Consider the following 15,228-nt stretch of genomic DNA (forward strand, 5'->3'; position numbering starts at 1 on the left):
GTGGAGAAAGTGACATGTCTATGAAATGGTAGATTATAATTTTATTGCTGTACCATAGATGGTACAAAACAACAACAGCAAAAACCAGACTAAATCGAAAGTGGCCCCTAACTGCATGAGAAAGCAGAGAAGAGGAAAAAGATCAAGTAATTTGTGTGACTGGATGGTTTAGTTTACCTTTACCAAATATGGAGTAGAAAAGGACAAAAAGACCCCAGGGCTCCACTTTGGATTTAATAAGATTGACATGTGTGTAGACCCTGTAGGTGGTCCAGTAGATAGTAGGATATGAAATACAGGAGAATGGTTGGGAAGCAAATGTAAGATTTTTAGTCATTAGCAGATGTATGACAGGAAAGACATGGAACTGGATGAACTTGGTTTTATTTTAATTGCTTAAACTTCCGTATCCTTGAGGACAGAGACCACGCCTTTTCATTCTGCATGTAGCCTCCCATATAGTATATACTCAAAAATGTTATGGGTGGAAGGATGGGGGGAGGGAGGGAGGGAGGGAGGGAGGGAGGGAGGGAGGGAGGGAGGGAGGGAGGGAGGGAGGGATGGATGGATGGATGGATGGATGGATGGATGGATAGGTAGGTGGATGAATGGATGATTGAGACTATGCAGGAAAATCAGGCCAAGTAAAAAGGGCTGAGAATGGAACTTTGGGCAACGTCAACATTTAAGCAATGAGTGACAAAACAAGCAGGGCTGAGCTGAAGAAGTTCAGAAAGGAGGAAAACAGGAGCGACGGTGCTCCCAAAAGACAAGCAGGGAGATTCTCAAGAGGAAAAACTGCCAGAATAACAACACTGAACGTTTATGGAACGCTTACTTCCTGACAAGCACTGTTTGGAGTTTAGTTAACTGTAGGTCCTTATAAGGAAGAGGAAGCTAGGACTGAAACAGATAAAAATAAAGTGCCCTGGATCACATAAATGGTCAACAGGAGAGATGAGCTTTAAATCCTGGACATCTGACCCAGAGCCTAATCTCTTACACTAAATGATACAACCCCCACCCCACCTCACTGAGGAGATATACTGTCTAACCAGGGGAAACAGAAAACCCTCTGGAAGAGGTGGCATATGAGCCTTGAGGGATGGGCTGAATTTTGCAGCAGATGTGGGGAAGCCTATGTAGGTTTGCCCCTATGTATCAAACAAACATGTAGGATGTTCAGTTAAATCTGAATTTCAGATAAACAACAAAAAATTTTTAGTATAACTATGCCCTGGTGATGTAATGGTTAAAGCACTTGGGTGCTAACTGAAAGGTCGGGGGTTCCAACCCACCATTGGCTCTGCAGGAGAAAAGAGCTGGTGATTTGCTCCCATAAAGATTACAGGCTAAGGTACCCTATGGGGCAGTTCTACTCTGTTGTATAGGGTTGCTATTAATCAGAATCAACTCAATGGGACATAACAACAACATGGTCCCAACATATACTATGCTTCAGTTGGACCAGAATTATCACTCTGCCCTGAAACTTTTCCTTCCATACTTCGTAGATCATTGCTATTAATCTTTATTTATTTATTTATTAAATTGTGGTAAGGTATGCATAACAAAACATTCACTGACTCAATAATTTTTACATGAATTATTCATTGACATTGATTACATTCTTCATGTTATGCAACCATTATCACTATTCTTTTCCAAATTATTCTACCACCATAAACATAAACTCAGTGGCTGTTCATCTTTATCGGACAACTTTCTCTTCCTTTTTGCCAGTCATAATGCTACCCACCTTTCAAGGCCTATCCACGTTAACTGTCACTTACCCTGCACTTCCCACCTACAAAATGCGTTTACTTAGAGGACCTCATTTGATTTACAAAGCAAGTAGGCACAGTATACATTATTATTAACCCCTTGTACAGATGAAAAAACTAAGACTTGGATCCAAATTACACAACCCATTTGCCCACATAACTGGAACTCCAGGGGCTTTTGACAGCAACTTTACTCTTTTTTCACTGATCCACTCTGACCCCAATCTTAGGCTGCCATTTGGACTACTCAGTGCACAGGTACCGCTTCCCCTTCTTGATACCGCACTTTGGCTTCTGATTTAAAGGTCATTCTTATTGTTCTAAATATAAGTCTAATTTTTCTGACAATTTTTAAATCTTCTTAAGATAGGCATCTTTCCGTATATGGCTTTTGCCCCATCCCCTCTTTATACACATCCAGGTTACATTGATGAACTTTCCAAAACTCCTCGTTGAATGGTCTTGAAGAAAAACCACCCATTTCTGAGCAATCCTTAAACTCCCCTGCATTCTTGTCTGGGTGACACGCCTGTACCTGTGAGTGAAATTGTCTAATGTTTTTCATGAGATGCCAAAAAATACCAGCTTCTAAATGTGGTTAAATATTCTTCTTTAATATCTCCAGTTTAGAGGTTTCTTCTAAGTAGACATTCCCATCTACCACAATGTCTACTTAGATGGTAGATGGGAATGTCCAAAGGTGGGGAGCAGGTTGAGGGGAGGAAAGAAGCCAAGGAACAGGTTAGTTTAGCTAACACCAATTTTTTTTCTTCCATCTGTTCATTCAGCAACACTTATCGACATCTGCAATGTGCCATTGTGTTAGGCAGTGGAAATCAAGACAAGAAAGATGTGATCCATTTGTTCAAGGAAGTCACAGTCTATTCGAGGTATTAAATTTTACACAAACCCCAGAGTACAAAGCCTTACAGACAAATGCCGTGGAAGTTCAGAAGTAGAAGATATTTATCTCCAGCTTCAAAGAATAAGAAAGTACAACTTCAATTTTTAACCTTGACTCTGCTCTAAAATTCATACGACCAGCCCTGATATATTAATTATGTGGATTATAGCCTCAGAATGATTACTGTGATTATCTCAAGAATTTTTAAAAGGCTAAATGCTAATGAAAAAAAAGAACAAAATCAACAAGAAACATTAGAGGAAGCTGTTAAGCACAAGGGGGAAGGTTATGAGTTCCCGCTCCCTCCCATCCTTAGCGTCTCTATTCCAGTGAGAATAACATGACTCACTCTCTTTGCAACTAATATTCTTTTGCTCCTTAGAGTTTTAGAAATGTCTGTCTTCCCTGTCTTATTTATCATAAGATCCTCCAGCAACCATCTTTCCCACTTCATTTCTTGAAATTTCTTTCTTTCCATTATTCATTTACCATTCATGCCAGCCAGGAGAAAGTGGAGTTTGTAGTTATAACTTGGTAGCTGGCATTCAATAAATAGTATTGACTTGAATAACTCAGCTACAAAATAATAATAATAACTGCATTGGTATATCACTTTTGGGGTTTGCGTGTGTGTGTGTCTCATATATATATATTTTTTAATTTCAAAGACCTAATGACATTAATGGAGCCCTGGTGGTGTAGTAGATAAGTGCTACAGCTGCTAACCCAAAAGTTCAGCAGTTCAAATCTACCAGCCACTCCTTGGAAACCCTTTGGGGCAGCTCTACACTGTCCTATAGGGTTGCTGAGTCAAAATTGAGGTGACAGCAATGGGTTTTTTTTTGTTGTTGTTGTTTAATGACATTAGTTGGTTCTACATTCTCGAGCCCATAGGAGAGAAACTTAGACTCTGATAGACATTTGAATTAGGTGCTCCCCCCAGAAAACCAAACCCTTTGCATTGATTCCGACTCATAGCAACCCCATAAGACAGAGTAGAACTGTACCATAGAATTTCCAAGGAGTGCCTGGTGGATTTGAATTGCTGATCTTTTGGTTAGCAGCTGTAGCTCTTAACCACTATACCACCAGGGTTTCCTGATTTAGGTCCAGCAGCCTCTAAATCTAATCTACTGCCTATATCCACTGCCTCCTGTACGATCTGCTTCCACTGAGATCGTTGTGCTGTTGTTAGGTGCTGTTGAGTTGATTTTGACTTAGAAAAACTGTCACAAAGGGTTTTCTTTATGTGAGGAGCCCTGCTGGTGCAGTGGTTAAAGTGATCAGCTGCTAACTGAAAGGCCAGCAGTTCAAACCCACCAGCTGCTTCAAGGGAGAAAGATGTGGCAGTCTGCTTCCATAAAGATTTACAGACTTAGACACCTTATGGGGCAGTTCTACTCTGTCCTGTAGGGTCACTATGAGTCAGAATCAACTCATAGCAATGGGTTTGGTTTTTTTTTGTTTGTTTGTTTAATCTTTATGGGAAAGATCCTCAATCTTCTGTGTTGCTTCTGAGTGGGTTCCAACCGCCCACCTTGGGTTTGCAGCTGAGTGCTTAACCCCTGCTTCACCAAGACAGTTCTACTGTATAACACATGGAGCTGCCAGAGTCAGAATCAACTCAATGGCAACTAACAACAACAAAGTATACAGGTAACAGCATATTTGCTAATTTTACCATTTGCACATATACAGTTCAATGACATTAATTACATTCATCATGTTTGTCTTAGTCATCTGGTGCTGCTGTAACAGAAATACCACAAGTGGATGGCTTCAACAAAGAGAAATTTACTGTCTCACAGTCTACTAGGTTAAAGACCAAATTCAGGGTGCCAGCTCCAGGGGACGGCCTTCTCTCTGTTGGCTCTGGAGGAAGATTCCCCATCATCAATCTTCCGCTGGTCGAGGAGCTTCTCAGGCGCAGGGACCCCACGTCCAAAGGAGGTGCTCTGCTCTTGGTGCTGCTTTTTTGGTGGTATGAGGTCCACAACTCTCTGCTTGCTTCCCTTTCCTTTTAGCTCTTGAGAGACAAAAGGTTTTTGCAGGCCAGACCCCAGGGAAACTCCATTTACCTTGGATCAGGGAGGTGACCTGAGTAAGGGTGGCGTTACAATCCCAAACTAATCATCTCAACATAAAATTACAATCACAAAATGGAGGACAAACACACAATACTAGGAATCATGGCCTAACCAAGTTGACACATATTTTGAGGGGGATACAATTCAATCCATGACAACATTATTCAACCATCACCGTTAAGGTTTCCGCTGCTACTTTTAAACTTCATGCCTGTGGAACTGTCCATCTATAAAATGCCTACATGCCTACACGCTTGCTACTTTCTTGATTCCAAACCTTCTCCAAGAGAACCATCTTCTCTGCCCCTTGCCTCTAGAGTTATAAGCCTTTCTTTGATCACACCAAAGGACTACTGCTATGACATACAACATCCAAACCTAACTGCGAGAGGGAGCTTCCCCGTGTCTTGGTGGAGTTGTTCTTACAATTGGCCCCATAAACAAGATGTCCAGGCCATGTCTTCTAGTTTCTTTTAATCTTTCTGCACATGCTCATGGATAACAAGCTGGCTTAGGCTTATAAAAAATTATATTTGGGATGGCTCTAGAAGCTGCTGGACTGTGTGACATTTTATGTTGTGTCTGTCAAGTTCTGCTTAGCATCACAGCAACACCAAGAGAAAGAAAGCTTCAGTTCCCCTTGACAGGTGCCCCTGTTTAGGGTAAAGAAATATTGTTTGGCCTAAGCTGTAGTTATCTAATAGACACTGTGTAGATGTGGGGGACCCAGGTGAAACACTTCTAAAGAAGAGCTTTCACTATGTGATGTGCTGAGGCACAAATCCCAGGGAGAAAGTGGCTAACTAGAATTCCAAAAGGATTAAAAAGTCTTTACTGCTGTTGCTGCCCTTGCGTCTGTTGCAAAAACCCTTGTCCTCAGGGTCACGGAGGAACTCACTCTTGTTTCCCCGTGTCTAATTCTGAAACTAACTGGCCCTGAATGATTTACGCCTTCTCCTCCTAAGGTTCCCGAGGAAATGAATGTACTCTTGAGTCAGTTTCAAACGGATCAGTCAAGGTTATTGATATTCATTTCCCAAAAGCCCAATGCCATTGAGTCAACTCTGACTCATAGTGCCTGGCATTTCAATATGCCAAAATCCTCCTGGAACTTGAAAAGAGGAATTCAGAAATTAATTCGGCCTCTAAAGGAAAGCTAAAGGGTGATAACACAACCCAACAATGACATCGATTGAGACTCCTTACACAAGGAGGCTTATAAGTACCATCAGGAAAGTGATAAATTCTCTGAAGTATACCCAGTAACCACCCAAAGGACCTGTTGTTTTTGTTAGGTGCCATTGAGTCAATTCCAACTCATAGTGACCTCATGTGACAGAATAGAACTGCCCCATAGGGTTTCCTAGGTTGTAATCTCTATGAGAACAGATGGCCAGGTCTTTCTCCCACAAAGATGCTGGGCAGATTCAAACCGTTAACTGCTGCACCACCAAAAAAGAAAGAAAGAAAGAAAAGAAAACCCATTACCTTCGATTCCGACTCACAGAAACCCTATAGGAGAGAGTAGAACTGCCCCATAGGGTTTCCAAGGAACGACTGGTGGTTTTGAACTGCTGATGTTTTGGTTAGCAGCCGAGATCTTAACCAATGCACCACCAGGGCTCAGGGCTCTTCAGAAGATCTGAGGAAACAAACTGAAACCCAGAACGATATCAGAGACTTAAGCTTCTTAGAAATTCAACACTTACTTGAGTATTATACTCAGCAGGAAGATGAAAAAAGTTCTGATTGATAATCGTTGTTGTTGTTGTTAGGTGCCTTCAAGTTGGTTCTGACTCATAGCGACCCTATGCACAACAGAACGAAATACTGCCCAGTCCTGTGCCATCCTCAAAACCATAGTTATGCTTGAGCCCATTGTTGCTGCCACTGTGTCAATCCATCTTCTTAAGGGTCTTCCTCTTTTTCGCCGACCCTTCATTTTACCAAGCATGATGTCCTTCTCCAGGGACTGATACCTCCTGATAACAGGTCCAAAATATGTGAAAGGAAGTCTCGTCATCTCCCCATCTAAAGAGCATTCTGGTTGTATTTCTTCCAAGACAGATTTGTTCGTTCTTTTGGCAGTCCGTGGTATATTCAATATTCTTCGTCAACACCACAACTCAAAGGCATCAATTCTTCTCCAGTCTTCCTTATTCATTGTCCAGCTTTTGCATGCATATGAGGCGACTGAAAACACCATGGCTTGAGTCAGGTGCACCTTAGTCCTTAAAGCGGCATCTTTGCTTTTTAACACTGTAAAGAGGTCTTTTGCAGCAGCTTTGCCCAATGCAATGAGTCTTGATTTCTTGACTGCCACTTCCCTGGACGATTGTGAATCCAAGTAAAACGAAATTCTTGACAACTTCAATCTTTTCTCCATTTTATCATGATGTAGATTATTGGTCCAGTTGTTAGGATTTTTGTTTTCTTTATGTTGAGATGTAATTCATACCGAAGGCTGTAGTCTTTGACCTTCATCAGTAAGTGCTTCAAATCCTCTTCACTTTCAGTAAGCAAGTTTGTGTCATCTACATAACGCAGGTTGTTGATGAATCCTCCTCCAATCCTGATGCCCTGTTCTTCATATACTCCAGCTTCTTGGATTATTTGCTCAACATACGGATTGAATAAACACGGTGAAAGGATATAGCCCTTACACACACCTTTCCTGACTTTAAACCATGAAGTATTCCCTTGTCCTTTTCAAATGACTGCCTCTTGATCTATGTACAGGTTCCTCATGAGCACAATTAAGTGTTCTGGAATTCCCATTCTTTGCAATGTTATCCATAATTTGTTATAATCCACACCGTTGAATGCCTTTGGATAGTCAATAAAACACAGGTAAACATCTTTCTGGTATTCTCTGCTTTCAGTCAGGATCCATCTGACATCAGCAATGATGTCCCTGGCTCCACATCCTCTTCTGAATCTGGCTTGAATTTCTGGCCATTCCTTGTTGATGTACTGTTGCAGCTGCTTTTGAATGATCTTCAGCAAAATTTTACTTGCGTGTGATATTAATGATACTGTTTGATAATTTCTGCATTCGACTGGATCACCTCTTCTTGAAATAAGCATAAATATGAATCCCTTCCAGTCGGTTGGCCAGGTAGTTGTTTTCTAAATTTCTTGGCATAGATGAGTGAGCATTTCCAGCGTTGCATCTATTTGCTGAAACATCTCAATTAGTATTCCATCAATCACTGGAGCCTTGTGTTTTGCAAATGCCTTCAGTGAAGTTTGGACTTCTTCCTTCATACCATCGATTTTTGATCATATGCCACCTCCTGAAATGACTGTCGACCAATTTTTTTTGGTACAGTGATTCTGTGTATTCCTTCCATCTTCTTTTGATTCTTCCTGTGTTCAGTATTTTGCCCACTGATACCTTCAATATTGCAACTCAAGGCTTACATTTTTTTCTTCAGTTCTTTCAGTCTGAGAAATGTTGAGCGTGTTCTTCCCTTTCAGTTTTTTAACTGCAGAGTTTTGTACCTGTCGTTATAATGCTTTACTTTGTCTTCTCCAGTAACCCTTTGAAATCTTCTGTTCAGCTCTTCTACTTCATCATTTCTTCCATTTGCTTTAGCTACTCGATGTTCAATAGCAAGTTTCAGAGTCTCTTCTGACACCCATTTTGGTCTTTTTTTTTTTCTTTCCTGTCTTTCTAATGACCTCTTGTTTCCTTCATGATTGATTATTACACCTCTTCAATATTCTCAAAACTCAGCCAGCTGTCATGGATTGAATTGTGTCCCCCCAAAATATCTGTCAGCTTGGCTAAGTCATGATTCCTAGTATTGCATGATTGTCTGCCATTTTGACATCTGATGTGATTTCCCTGTGTGTTGTAAATCCTATCACTATGATGTAATGAGATGGATTAGTGGTGGTTACATTGATGATATCTACAAGATTAGATAGTGTATTAAGCCAATCTCTTTTGAGATATAAAAGAGAGAAGCTAGCAGAGAAACATGGGGGCCTCATACCACCAAGAAAGCAGTGCCAGGAGGATAGTGTGTCCTTTGGACCTGAAGTTCCTTCGAAGAGAAGCTCCTAGACCAAGGGAGGATTGATGACAGGGACTTTCATCCAGAGCTGACAGAGAAAGCGTTCACCTGGAGCCGACGCCCTGAATTTTGACTTGCAGCCTACTAGACTGTGAGAAAATAAATTTCTCTTTGTTAAAGCCATACACTTGTGGTATTTCTGTTATAGGAGCACTAGATGAGCAAGACACTAGCCCTGAAATTAGACAAATGGTCAGTGTCTCTCAGGACCCTCAAGTTAACAGTCCCCCAGCCGGTATTACACCAAGATCCCTATAGATACCATCAATAAGTGAATTGCAGTTGGTAGCACAGAAAATGACCATCACTTCAGGAATGATGACCTCAGCCCAATAGCCCAGTGCACCCCATATCATGACCTATCAGTGGGCCCTTATCTGCTTAGATCATACCCAAGCCCTGATAAATGATACTACACAAGAATCTGCCATTGCCTATTAACTATCCCATTGCATCAAGGAATTCAAGTAGATTATTTAGATTTGTGCTTGAAGCACTCTTTTCCCTGTTCATGGGCTGCCCTCTCGGTGCAAGCTAGCACCTTGAAAAATAGCTGACTTCTCTCCCCTGGTGCCCATCATTTAATTTCTCCCTGTGGATATCTAAAACCTGAACAGGGTACCTCATTTCCACTATCCCTACACAAAAGCCTAAACTGCACCACCTACCATGCTTCACAGTTGGGACCTGGTCACGATAACTGCTCCTACCACTCTTCCCACCTCATTCTTCACTATGGCCCTCACAACCACATCAGGTCTGATTTTCCCCATCGAACAACCTTTGCTTCATTCTCCACTGTTTTCTGTTACTTCTCTTACTTTCTACTTTCCTTGACCTGCTGGACAATATCTGTGTAACACTAACAGAGCATGTCACCCGAGAACTAAACCTCCAGCAACGTAGGGCCTGTGATGGGATGCCCAGCCTGCAAGGCCACTTCTACAACCAATTTTTATCCCTTTTGAGGTCTGCAAGATTCATATTAACTACTTGTCATCCTCTCTGGTCACTCTATGGCTCTGCACCTCCCCCTGCACTCCCTCAACCTCACCAGGCGCTTCCTCATTAACTTTCCGTTCATGGGCCATGGACCTCTTGCCCTGTATTACATATAGCTACATTCCCTACGGAAACCCTGGTGGCATAGTGGTTAAGTGCTACGGCTGCTCACCAAAGGGTCGGGAGTTCAAATCCACCAGATGCTCCTTGGAAACTCTATGGGGCAGTTCTACTCTGTCCTATAGGGTTGCTATGAGTCGGAATTGACTCGATGGCACTGGGTTGGGTTTGGTTTTTTATGTTCCCCCCATCTGACCACATCCCCTGTTGAAACTGTTTGGCTGTCACATGTCTGCATCAATATAAATTTGTCCATTAGAACCTCCACCTTTGAAGACTCTTTGAGCTACTGGTTCTCCGGTAGCACCATTCCTGCTCAACAACAGGTACACACACTCGATTCCTCCATTCCGTCCGCTTCTAACCTATGCAACCTGGCCTGTGTCTTATAAACAGACAGCACCTAGGCCACCCTATATCCAACTAGAGAATTCATCTGTCTCATAGAGCCTTCCCTTAAAGGGGTGTGCCATTTGTACCTATTATATTGGGCCTCATGACAATCTTTGGTACATCAGGCACAAGTTTAGGTATTTTCAGGCCTATAACACAGACTGAATTCATAGAGGCCACACAGACAATGTCACAACTCCTGGAACCACATACACCAAAGAGCCTAAGCCTTAGAAGCCATTAATGAGGGATAAAGTTCTCTAGTTGCTATGGTAGCTGAGAAGTGATTTGCATTAGATTACCTACTGGCATCTCAAAGTGGAGTTTGTGCCTTGAAGCGAACCTCCTACTGCATGTGGGTCAATAATACAGGAATGATCTTCTGAAGAGTTCAACAAATAAAACAAACAAACCAAAATAGTCAATATTATTAATCAAATACTCCAAGAGATTCCCTGGACTCCATTGATTTCTTTTCCTGGCTGTCTTCTTCTGCCTGAGGTGAATGACTACACACTATTTTGCCAGGTTCTATAATAACAATTGCTGGCCTTATTATTTTGGGTCAGCTTTTTTTTTTTTTTTTTTTTTTACAAATTTGGTCTCTCTCAAGTACAAGTTTATTTACAGGAAATCTGGGTGGTTGCTATGCTAATCTAAATATCATGGGTGAATTTTGAAGACAACAGAAAAGAAACTTGGACTCCTAATTGACATTTGAATTAGTGTCTGTAAACTCTCATCTCCATCTGTGTCTATCAAATCCTGTACAATAAGGATAACACCCTCTCACCCCTACCCCTTAAACTCAGGCACCTTCTTGCTGCCTCTTAAACTTCATGACCATCGGCTTTCCTACTACTGGCAGGGTGTCCCATGCACTAATTACACTCTCTCTTCTGAATCTTCTCCAGGGGATCTCCCTGCTTTGTGTTGGAACATCCCCACCTATTTGAGCAAGAAGTCTTTCTTTCATCATACCAAAGGACTACTGTCATGAGTTTTGATGTCTGAACCCAATCTTAGGAGAAAGCTTCCCCATGTTATGGTGGAGCTGCTCTTACATATATTACTACCATTTTGCTGATGAGAAAATTGAGGAACTTAGAAGCCATTCTGGATTAGACCCTACCTGACAGTTAATCAGTAGAATTCTTGTCTCTACACTGGAGACCCTGGTTTGACTTCTGGCCAATGCACCTCATGCACAGCCACCACTTGTGTGTTGCTGTAATGCTGGACAGGTTTCAGCAGAGCTTCCACAATAAGACCAACTAGGAAGAGAGGCCTGGCAATCTACTTTGGGAAATCAGCAAATGAAAACCCTGTGGATCACAGCAGTTCTTTGTAAAAGGGATCTCCATGAGTCGGGGCTGATTTGATAGCAGTTAACAGCAACAATAACAACAGTTAACCTAATATGAGTCATAGCTCTTTGAAGCAAAATTATTTTGGATAAACTTAAGCCTACAAATCTTTTGGTTTGTGGTAGGATCCCAGCTAGATTTCTCTTACTGGATATGACATTCTATAGCTGAGGCAAGAATAAAGAGGGGTGTTTCTAAACCACCTAAAAGTGGGTTGAGTGGAGGTGGGGGCTTTCATTTGCCCCTGAAGACATGGTGTTCTTGTGCTAGGAGATTGCCCCCAAGAAGTTGTCTCTTTTCCTACTCACTGTGTGGCCAAATTTTTGTGATCAACTTGTGTATCCCTTTCAGAGAGGAAAATGTTTCAACTTTTTTACCCCCTGCCAAATGGTTTCTTGCATGATCAAAAACAGTAAGCTTAGGCCATAATGATGTCTTAGAATATAAGGGTTACTAGATATAGCAGAAGAACCATATTGCTCAATCTTTGCCACTACAAAGTTCTCTAAAATGCTTTCATCTGTTTTCCTGCCAAGAGAAGGTCAGTATGCTGAACGTGATTGATAGCCTCTTTGTACCCTCCAATAACTCATAGCACTCATTTCTGCTTCAACCATAATGTTAGAGGACACTAGGATGATAAAGGAGCATAATCTAAATGTGTATGAGCTCCAGCATATACAACAAAATAGTAAAATAATAATGACTCCACTGTCCTGAGCATCTACCACGTGCCAAGCAATTTACATGCATAATCTCATAAATCCTCATGATAACACTGAGAGGTAGCTACTATTGTCATCTCAATTTTACAAAAGAGGAAACTGGGGCAAAGTTCAAGGTCATTTAGCTAGAAAAAGAACTGGTTTTCAAGTCCATGTCAATCTCCAAATCCTAAATTATAACCAATGTCTCTTTTTCCTTTGATGTCTGTGGTAGGCTGAATAATGGTCCCCCAAAGATGTCCCCCTCCTAATCCCTGAAGCCTGTGAATATGTTACCTTACAAGGCAAAAAAAGGCTTTGCAGACATGATTAAGTTAATGATCTAGCAATAGGAAGATTATCCTGGATCATCTGAGTTGGCCCAATGTAATCACAAAGTTACTTGTAAGAAAGAAGCCTACATGCCTTCTCCACTCCCCCTTTTCCCTTCCATGGTGACCTGGGAAACTATGTGTTAATAATGGTAGAACCATAAAGTAGAATAAGTTTTGCTGCCTTTTCACAATTTGAAGGATGCCCACCAAACACCTACTTTTAACCTTCTATTCTGTAAATCTGTCAAGAGTTGAGGATTTATCTGATGCAGCAAATAGTCTTACCTAAACTATACTCTAACCCTATGAAATATATATTATTAAGCTCATGTTTAAAGGTAGGGAAATCCAGGCTTCGAATGATGAAATGACCAAGGTCAAGAATGTGAAAAGAGCAGAGGCAGAATTCTGACTCCAAAGATCATTAAATTTCCATGATGCTACTTAGTGTCATAAAAGCCGTTGGTCAATTATCTGTTGAATATATCATTAAAACAAAACAAAACAGAACAAAAAAGAAGTCTCTGAATCAGAGATTTTGGACTTAGAAGGCACTTTAGAGATTCCCTTCTATAAATCTCTTATAGTACTTCAAAGGTAAGAAAAGGGAGGCCTAAAGGTGCCAAGGAAACCCTGGTGGCATAGTGGTTAAGAGCTACAGGTGCTAACCAAAAGGTATGGAGTTTGAATCCACCAGGCACCCCTTGGAAACTCTGTAGAGCAGTTCTACTCTGTTCTATAGGGTTGCTATGAGTCAGAATCAACTCGATGGCAGTGGGTTTTTAAAGGTGCCAAGTGACTGGCCTGTGCTAATGAGACACAGCCAGGACCAGAACCCTAGCCCCCTTTTCATTACCCAAATTGCTCCTGTGTGTGAGTTTATTTTGTAGTGAAAATTTTTAATATAAGATCACCTGTGGCCATAGAGCATAGTCTCCTTTTAAGAATGAAAAATAGAAAAAAAAAAAGCTACATTACAAAAAAGTCCTCTGAGGCCATTACACATAATGAGAATATATGAGTTTCTGGTTCAATTTAGACTAGATTATTTTCATGCTATAAAAATAAAAGTGACAGAACACTTAACAGATGGGGAACTAAAAGAATGAACTGAGAATTCCATATCTTGGTACCCTGAAAATATGTTCCACTAAAGTAAACATATTTTCAGCAAACAAATAATGGCAATCCATGTGTTGCTCTCTCAGCATGATCCTCTTGTTTGGCGAGGTTATTTGCAAGAAACAGCTATTCCCCGTACTTTTCAAACCTAGAAGTGAGTTAGAGAATGCCAGAGAACTGGATAGAACAGCAAAACTACATTTGAGATTTTGCACTGGGTTAAATTTTTCTAGTGCACTCAGAACCCAGTAGAGGATGGGCCATTTTGATCTTTGCTAAAGTGTCGTAATTTAACATGGAAATCGTAACGTGGAAAACTTCTCCAAAAAGCTATAATTTCTTTAATAATGACAACTCTGAGAGATGGAGGCATGAAAACTTGAATATACAACTGGCCATGAATTATTGGCAGATCCACTGCATTTACAATTCTCTATGATAAATTTTTATGTCAACTCAGTATCTTAGCATCAGGGAACTTCAGTAACAAAATAGAACTTCAGAGCATAGAAAGAAGGATCTTCCCAACTTCTATTATTTGGAAATTGTCTTCAAGATTTTACTTATATATGCATATTAACAATACTATTTGTTGGAAAACCTATGGGGCAGTTCTACTCTATTCTACAGGGTCGCTGAGTTGAAACTGACTCAATGGCAATGGATTTAGTTTTTTTTTTTGGGTACCTATTTCTTAGTATTTTTTTCCTGTAAATTAAATTTAAGTTGGTACATGTAAAATGGTAAGAGTAGTACCTGTCTAACTTCATCAGAACATGTCTAATTTCAGGAGAGGTAATAACCAGGATCAGCCCAAAGCTGATTCCCGTGAGGTGGAGGTCATACATACTTCCACTCCCCAAACTTTTTACCAGTTCTGACACCAGCCATCCTCTCCATGGCATTCTCTACTTCTCTGCTGGGTTTGATAATCTGTTGCAGTGGCCAGACAGAACTCACAGATCATTCTTACAGTTAAGTGCTTTATTAAGGAAGTAACAGGGTACAACTCAGGGTCAGGCTCAACAGGCCGCAACTCAGGATCAGGATCAGGAAGCATGTAGGCAAAGTCTCCCTCCTTCTGTGCAGGACAGCTTTCTCAGCTCCTCTTGGCCATGTAGGCCTCCTCTCAGCCCCCTGAGAACAGGCTCCAATTGGCTCTCTGAAGACAAGACCCTCTTGGCCCCCTCAGGACAGGCTCCTTTTGGCCCTGCCGTTCGTCACCACCTACTCTGCCTCTGGACCCCTTCAGGGCCTGTCATTGTCTTCAGTGTTACAGCCCTTGATCCATGTTACAACTCTTTTAGGAGGCTCCTTGCCTCTTTTCT

The sequence above is a fragment of the Loxodonta africana genome, chromosome 3, assembly GCF_030014295.1.
Source record: "Loxodonta africana isolate mLoxAfr1 chromosome 3, mLoxAfr1.hap2, whole genome shotgun sequence".
NCBI classification, from domain to species: domain Eukaryota; kingdom Metazoa; phylum Chordata; class Mammalia; order Proboscidea; family Elephantidae; genus Loxodonta; species Loxodonta africana.